The following is a 7,858-nucleotide window of genomic DNA, read 5'->3' as shown; positions in this document are numbered from 1 at the left end:
TTATTTTTATTTTATGTGTGTAAGTGTATTATCTGTGTGTATGTAAGTGTTCCCATGTTGTGCAGTGCCCATAGAAGTCAGAAGAGCATGTTGTATACCATGCAACTGGATTTACAGATGACTGTTAGTTGCCATGTGCGTGCTGGGACTTGAACAAGGGTCCTTTGCAAGAACAGCCAGTACTCTTAACCTCTGAGCCATCTCTGCAGTCCCTGGATCATATTTTTTAGGAAGATTTTTCCATTATGGCAGCAAGGTCACTGAGGCAGAGAATGTGCATGGCCATAGCTCTACCAGCTTGTAGTATGGTTTGTTACATCACTGTGAATCAAGAAATAGAGAATTTGAGACAGAAGCAGGGCCATAACCATTGAGGCCAGCTCCACTGTCACACTTTCTTTTGTCAGGTCCTGCCTCCTAAAGGTATCACAACTTCACAAACCAGGAAAGCAAGAACCTATAGGGGACAATTTACATTTGATATATAACACTGAAGAATAAAGCAGGTAAAATTATTACCTTCATGGGGTTTATAATATAGTAGATCCAGAAAATGAAAATAAAAAATAAGATATATAACAATAAGCATCATAAAGAAATACAAAAGAAAAAAAACATTGTTGGACTGGCAAAGGGGTCCACAATTTACAAACAGAGATCAGAGAATTATTTAATAAATTGGCATTTGGCTAGAAAAGAAGTGAGATATGGATAAGAACCAAGAGAAACATTCTGTCATGGGAAATGGTAACTGATAGGCACAAAGGCTAGAATGTTTCTCCAGATCAAGAACAGAGAGTTCAGTGTGGCTAATTAATAACAAAGCAGAGAACATGAAGCAGAATTTCATCTTCATTATCATAAAATCATTTTCCTCCTCTACTATGAATTCTTTGTAGGTAAGAATCATATTTATGGTACAGTGGTACCTAAAATATCATTGTAAGGTTGTTTCTTCCAGATGTCTCCTCGAAAAGACATGTATTCATGGATGCTGTTAGGCTTGAGCACTCTTGAAAAGGAGAGTTCCTGAATTTAGACACAAGCTAAGTCCTCCATTGGTGAGAACTGGCGTGAGCACACTACTTAAGTTAGGACAGATTGTATTAGCAACTTTGTAGTTGAGTGGAATAAGGGTGTAGTAGCTTACATCCTTAATCCCAACACTCAGGATTCAGCAGCAGGTGGATCTCTGTGAGATGTATGCCAGCCTAGTCTACATAAGGAGTTCCGGGCCAGCTGGGGCTACAGGGAGACTCAATCTCAAAAACATCAGATGAAGAAAAAGAAGGAGGATAATTTTTTTGGATGAAGCTACATTTCTGAAAGGAAAGAGCTGAATTCTGACTCCGCAGAGATTGCCTGGAGTAGACCTTAGGTGGAGGAGATGGGAGAGTGAGAAGGCAAGGGGGCAAAGAGAGGCTAGTTTAGAAGGGGAATGAAGTTGTTATGATGATCTGTATAGATTGGAACCATTGTGAACCATGGAAACTTCCTTGTATGTATTAATGAAATTCCACCTAAGTGAGAGCTAAGCCAATAGTTTCTTTCTCTTGTTACTCTGGATTTCCATCTTCCAAGAAATCTAAATTGGTTAATCATAACAAAACTTACCTATTCCTCTTTATTAGAAAATTTTATCAAATAAACCTTGCAACACATATATAAAAGGAATGAGCATAAGAGAGACAAATAATTCAGTGTTCAGTTTTCAGTCTTATCGGCCAACTTTATATTCCTTTCAAGCATTTTAATGTTAAGATTTTCCTTTTCAGTGTTCGGTTTTCATTATGACAGATGTTCTCAGAGTTAAGATCTATTTGAGAAACCAAACATGATTCTACCTCATACCATGTGATATTCTCGGCCCCTCAGAATATACTTTCATACTCTGCCCCAACCCCTTTCGATGCTTTTAATGCTGCTTTCTTGAAAATGGAAACAACATAACATAATGCCAAGTGCTTTTTCTCTGAAAGAAACTATATCTTCCTCATTTGAACTGCAAATCGGTTTGGAGCAGGGGAGGCTGAGGATGCTGCATCAGCAATCAAAAAATCAAGGCTGTTTGAAAAACATTTTGTGAAGTACAGCACCATGTAAAATGAACACTCAGCAAGCATGTTCAGGCTTTGTGTGTCACAGTTTGCTGGCTTGTTATGCACAAAAGAAATTCATGTGACGTTCACAGCCTGTGTATGTTTGCAACAATACCACTGGCATTCTAAGGCAGGTTCTACAGCCAATTTTAGGCACAGGAAAGAACACATCCACCTTTGAAATCTGCAATGGATAAGCTCTGTATTCCAGTCGCATCTGTAAAATTATTTTGACCAACAGTGAATTTTATTTCTCTTTGGTGACTGTGGGACTAGCTATTCGTTTGTTTTAAAAATATGCATCAATGAATGGGATAGTTCTGTCTGGTTTTAATTTACTTTCTTTGTAGGATAAGAATGTTAAATTGATTTAACGGTGGGCAAAGATTTAGAACTCGTGGTTATATCAACCTTTTCATTTATACAGCTGGTCAGGAAATAAATGAGAAATGCCAAAGATACAAGCAAGTCAGCAGTGGGTATGGAAACATTTACTGCATGGCTCTTTGATTTCCTAGTCTGTTAATTCAAGATTATTGTTTCATATATTTGTCTTATTAATTCTAGAATTTTGGATCACTGGGAACTTCCTGAGCATATGCTTATGGCAATCATTAAAAGGTTTCTGGAAAAAAGGAGATTCAAACCAATTGTTTCAAGACATAAATTGGTACAAGACTTGTGAAGAGGCAACCAAACTTTTGTTTGCATAATTTAATTGGAATTTTAATTCATTTTTACATAGACTGCTTTGAATAGTTACAATAACATTCTCTTTAGTGTTTTTTATCAGTATAGTCCACAAATCACTTAAATTCAATATAGATCAAACCAATGCCTTCCTTAAACCTTGTTCTATTTTAGTGGCTTATATTTATTTATACAAGCAAGAAACCTGAGATTCAACCTTGACTTCCTTCTTTTCCCTCACATCCTGAAGCTAATGAATCATAAAGATTCAGTTCATTTTACATCTAAAATGTATCCAAATTCTTTCAAATATGTCTACAGTGTATTTAACTCCCACACCCTTAGAAAAAATTGTCCGGACTCCTTATTCAACCTGCTAGTTATATTTTTCTAACCACAATGATCTTTTAAGATCATTTCTAAGTTGTTTTGTTTTACTTACTTTTAAAGTATTTTTTCATTTTTTAAAAATTGTATATTTTATTGAGCTTTTGTAATTTCATAAAATAGTTCTTAATCAAATTTATACCCACTCTGCCATTCACACTTCCCCCATCCCCCACCAGACCTCATGTATTCTGACATACATGTTAAGTCTTATTCATTCAGGCATTTGTACCCCAAAGTCCTTCAGCATAAATTCATCCACTGGAGTCTAGTCAGCCCATCTAGTGATCATATGTCAGTCATATTCTCCCATACCGGTAAAGTACTTTTGTTGATTCTTTGAGCATTTCATAAAATGTATTTTGATGATATTCACAACCACTCCCACATCTCTACCTCTTCCTTACTATTCCTTCCCTGACTACATGTCCTCTATTATTATTTTTTAAAGGCCTCTGAAGCCTAATATTTGTTCTCTAAAGGTTATTTGGTATGGTTCCATCCCCTGGAGCCCGATTAACATACCCAGCATTACACCTTTAAAGAAAAGTGACTCTACCTCTCATAGCAGCTATCAGTTGCCAATAATTCCTCAGTTAGGGTTTGCGTTTCATGCCCACCTCCCCTTCCTTCCATGCTAGTACTTTTTCTGATTTGAGCTTATGTAGCTCTTGTGCATGCTGTCACAATTGCTGTGAGTTTAATTTTGTACCTGTTCTACTGTCTAGAAAACACCAATTCTTTGTACTCTTCCACTAACTCTGGCTCTTGCAACCCTTCCACCCCCTCTTCCACAATGATACATGAGCTTTAGGAGGAGAGAGTGTTATATATGTGTCCCATTCAGGGCTGATTGCTCTGAAGACTCTTATTCTCTTCATGTTGACAATATGTGACTACCTCTCTGTTGATTACCATTTACTGCAGAAGAAAGCTTCTCTCTTGATTGTTGAGAGGTGCATTATTCTACAGATATAACAATAAGTCATTAGGAGTCAGTTTAATACTGTGTCTATTTAATAGAATACCAGTACTACATTCTCCTCTACAGCCTAGCCACAAATTCTTGGTCCTGATAGCAGTGCCATAGATGGGCTCCATTTTGTGTAGCAGGCCTTAAATCCAATCAGAAATTGGTTGGTTACTCCCATAATATTCATGCCACTTTTCAAATGTAGGAATATCTTGCCAGATCAGTTGTAATGGATAGCTCTCAGGTTTCACAGCTTAGTAAGTCTGATGATTATTTTTCTGTTCCGGTAGCATGCATAGTATCTTCCAACACTATGAAATTGAGTCAGTAGAGGTGAAGCTTCAAAGCCAGTACCAGCTTGATTTCTCCTTGTTTGTTACAGGATTCACATAAGTAGCATCTGTAGAAATATGATCTTAATATAAAGTACTAATGGTTATCCAAGTGAAGGTCTATAGGACTCCCTGGTCAACAACTTTGAAAAAGCCCTGGCCTTGAACTTTGTATTTGCTACTCTGTGAAGACTTGTAGGGGCATTGTCTCTAACTCATTTTAAACTTTATATATATAAGCTTTTGTAGTAGTAGGTTTCCATACGAGCTTATGAGTTTTTCAAAAGACCTTTAGTGTTAGTTATCCCTCTATTTCCTCCTCTGCCCTGAGCTCCCATTCTCCAACCCACTTAACGCTTTCTACTTGAATGTTCCTCTTTCCCACTGCATATCACTGCATTCTACCACTGATCCTAAGAAGCCTCCCCCTACCCATTCAAGACCATGGATTAGTTTCCTGACCTTTCTCAATTTTCAAATTGAAATATGCATATTTAAGATTTCAAACCTAGCATTCAGCTATGAGGAGAACATGTTGACATTTGTTTTTCTGAGTTTGGGTTACCCCAGTCAGGATGTTTGTTTCCAGTTCCATCCATTTACTTGTGAATTTCATAATTTTGTTTTCCTTAACAGGTGAACACTACATAAGTGCCACATTTTATTTATCCATTTATCAGTTGCTGGACTTATAGGTTGTTTATATTTTCCAGTTATTATATATAGAGCAAAAATGAACATGCATGGAGAGGTATCTGTAATATGATATAGAGACCTTTGGTTATACGTACAAGTGGAATAGCTGGATAATTTGGTAGATCTATTTATAGCTTTTTCAGGTATCTCCCCACCGATTTCCACATGGCTTCAGCAGGTTATACTTCCACCAGCAGTGAAAAAATCTTCCCCCTTTCCCACATCCTCACTAGCATTTGTTAATGTTTATTGTGTCTTAGCCATTCTGATTTGGATAAGATAAAATCTCAAAGTGTTTTTAGTTTGTATTTCCTTTATGACTGAAGATGTTGAACATTTAAAAAAATATATCTCAGCCATTTGCATTTCATCTTTTGAGAACTCTCTATTTAGTTCCTTGCTCCAATTTTTAATTTTGTTGTTTTTGTTGTTAAGTTTTTTTTAGTTCATTGCATATTCAAGATACTAACCCTGTTTCAGTTATATAACCAGTAATGATTTTTTTTCCTCATTCTCTAGGCTGCCTTTTCACTTGAATGATTGTGTCCTTTGAAACACAGAAGCTTTTCAGTTTCATGAGGTCCAATTTTGGCAGTTGTTAGTCTTAATACCCATGCTATCAGAGTTCAGAAAGTCCTTTCCTATACCTATAAGTTCCAATGTATTCCCTACTTTCTCCTTGATCCATTTGGAGTTGAGTTTTTACAGGGTGACAGATTGGGATCTAGTTTTATTCTTTTACACGCAGCTGTCCAGTTTGACCAGCACCATTTGTTGACTGTGCTTAGTTTTCTTTAATGTGTGTTTCTAGCCCCATTGTCAAAATCAGGATGATGTAAGAGTGTATAAATTAAATATGGGCCTTCAACTCTAGTCCACTGATTAGTGTGTATGATTTTATGCCAGTCCATGCTATTTTTTATTATAATTATAGTTCTGTAGAATAATTCTTAAAAAGGGATGATGATACCTCCATTGTTCAGGATTGTTTTGGTTATCCTGAGTATTTTATGTTTTCATATTGTCGTATTCTGCCTTCAATTGCTGTGACAAAACACACTGACTAATATCAACTTGGGGAGGAAAAATTTATTTCGCTTAAATCTTCCATGTCACAGTGGATCACAGAAGGAACCCAAGGTAGGAACTCAGGGCAGGAATCTGGAGGTAGAAGCTGAAGCACAGTCCATGAAGGAATGCTGCTTACTGACTTGTTCTACTGGCCTGTGCTCAACCTGTTTTCTTATAAAATACAGGACCACCTGCCCAGGAGTGGCACGACCCACAGTGAGCTGGGTCCTCCCACACCACTCCACAAGCAAGAAAATGTCCCACAGACACGGCCGGTCCTCAACTGGAAATTCCCCAATTGAGGCTCCCTCAACCCATGTGTGTCCAACTGACAACTAATGCTATTCAGCACACATCTGAAATTTGAGATTTTTTTCAAATTAAGAATTGTGCTGGAAACTTAGTGGGGAATTACACTGAATATTGCTTTTGGTATGATGGAAATTTGAACAATATTAACCCTACCAATCCATGAACATGGGAAATCTTTCAATCTTTTGTTATCTCCTTCAATTTCTTCAATGTCTTAAAGATTTTATTTTACAAAGCTTTTGCTTCCTTAATTAGATTTATTCCAAGATATTTTGTGGGTTTTGGAGGCTATCATAAATGGGAACATTTCCCTGATTTCTTTCTCAGTGTTGTTGATATATAAGAAGGCTACTGATTTTGGTGTGCCAGTTTTGTATCCTGGTACTTTAATGAATGCGTTTATTATTCTAGGAGTTTTATGGTGGAGTTTTTAGGGTCTTTGTATATACAGAATGATATCATTTGAACATATTGATACTTTGACTTCTTTCCAACTTGTATCCCCTTTTTCTCCTTCATTTATCTTATTGTTCTGATGAAAGTTTCAAGCATTATACTGAACAGGAATGGAGAGAATAGAAATTCTTTCCTTGTTCTTGATTTTAGTGGAACTGCTTTGAGTTTTTTTCTCCATTTAGAATTATATTGGCTGTCTGCTTGTTGAATACTGCCTTTGTTATTTTGAGATGTGTGCCCTGTATCCTACGTTCTTCATGACTTTTTTCATAAAAGGATATTGGATTTTTTCCAGTGATATTTTCTCCATCTAATGAGATGATCATGTGCTTTCTGTTCTAGAGTCTGCATATATTCTGGTTTACATTTATTGATTTATGTATTTTGAACCATCCTTGCATCTTTGGAATGATGCCAACTTGATAATGTGACTAATCATTTTGATGTACTCACATTTAGGTTGCAAGTATTTTTACATCTATAGTCATCAGAGAGATTGTTCTATAGTTATTTGGTGGGAGGAGTTGTATCATTGTCTTATTTTTATCTCGGTGTAATACTGGCTTCATAAGAAGAATGAAGTTTTGGAAGTTTTTCTTCCTTTTTACAGAATAATTTGAGGAGGATTGATATTACTTTCTGGTAGACTTCTTCACTATGTCAATCTGGTCCTGGGCTTTTTTATTTGGGAGATTTTTAAATTATTCCTTCAATATCATTGGTTGTTATGTGCCTATTTAAATTGTTTACCCCATCTTGGTTTAATTTTGTTACATCATACATATCTAGAAATTCATCTGTATCATTTAGTTCTTTTAGTTTAGTGGAACACATATTTTTAA

The sequence above is a fragment of the Nannospalax galili genome, unplaced genomic scaffold (assembly GCF_000622305.1).
Source record: "Nannospalax galili isolate Female #2095 unplaced genomic scaffold, S.galili_v1.0 scaffold3, whole genome shotgun sequence".
In the NCBI taxonomy this organism is placed as follows: Eukaryota; Metazoa; Chordata; class Mammalia; order Rodentia; family Spalacidae; genus Nannospalax; species Nannospalax galili.
This window is presented reverse-complemented; position numbering follows the sequence as displayed.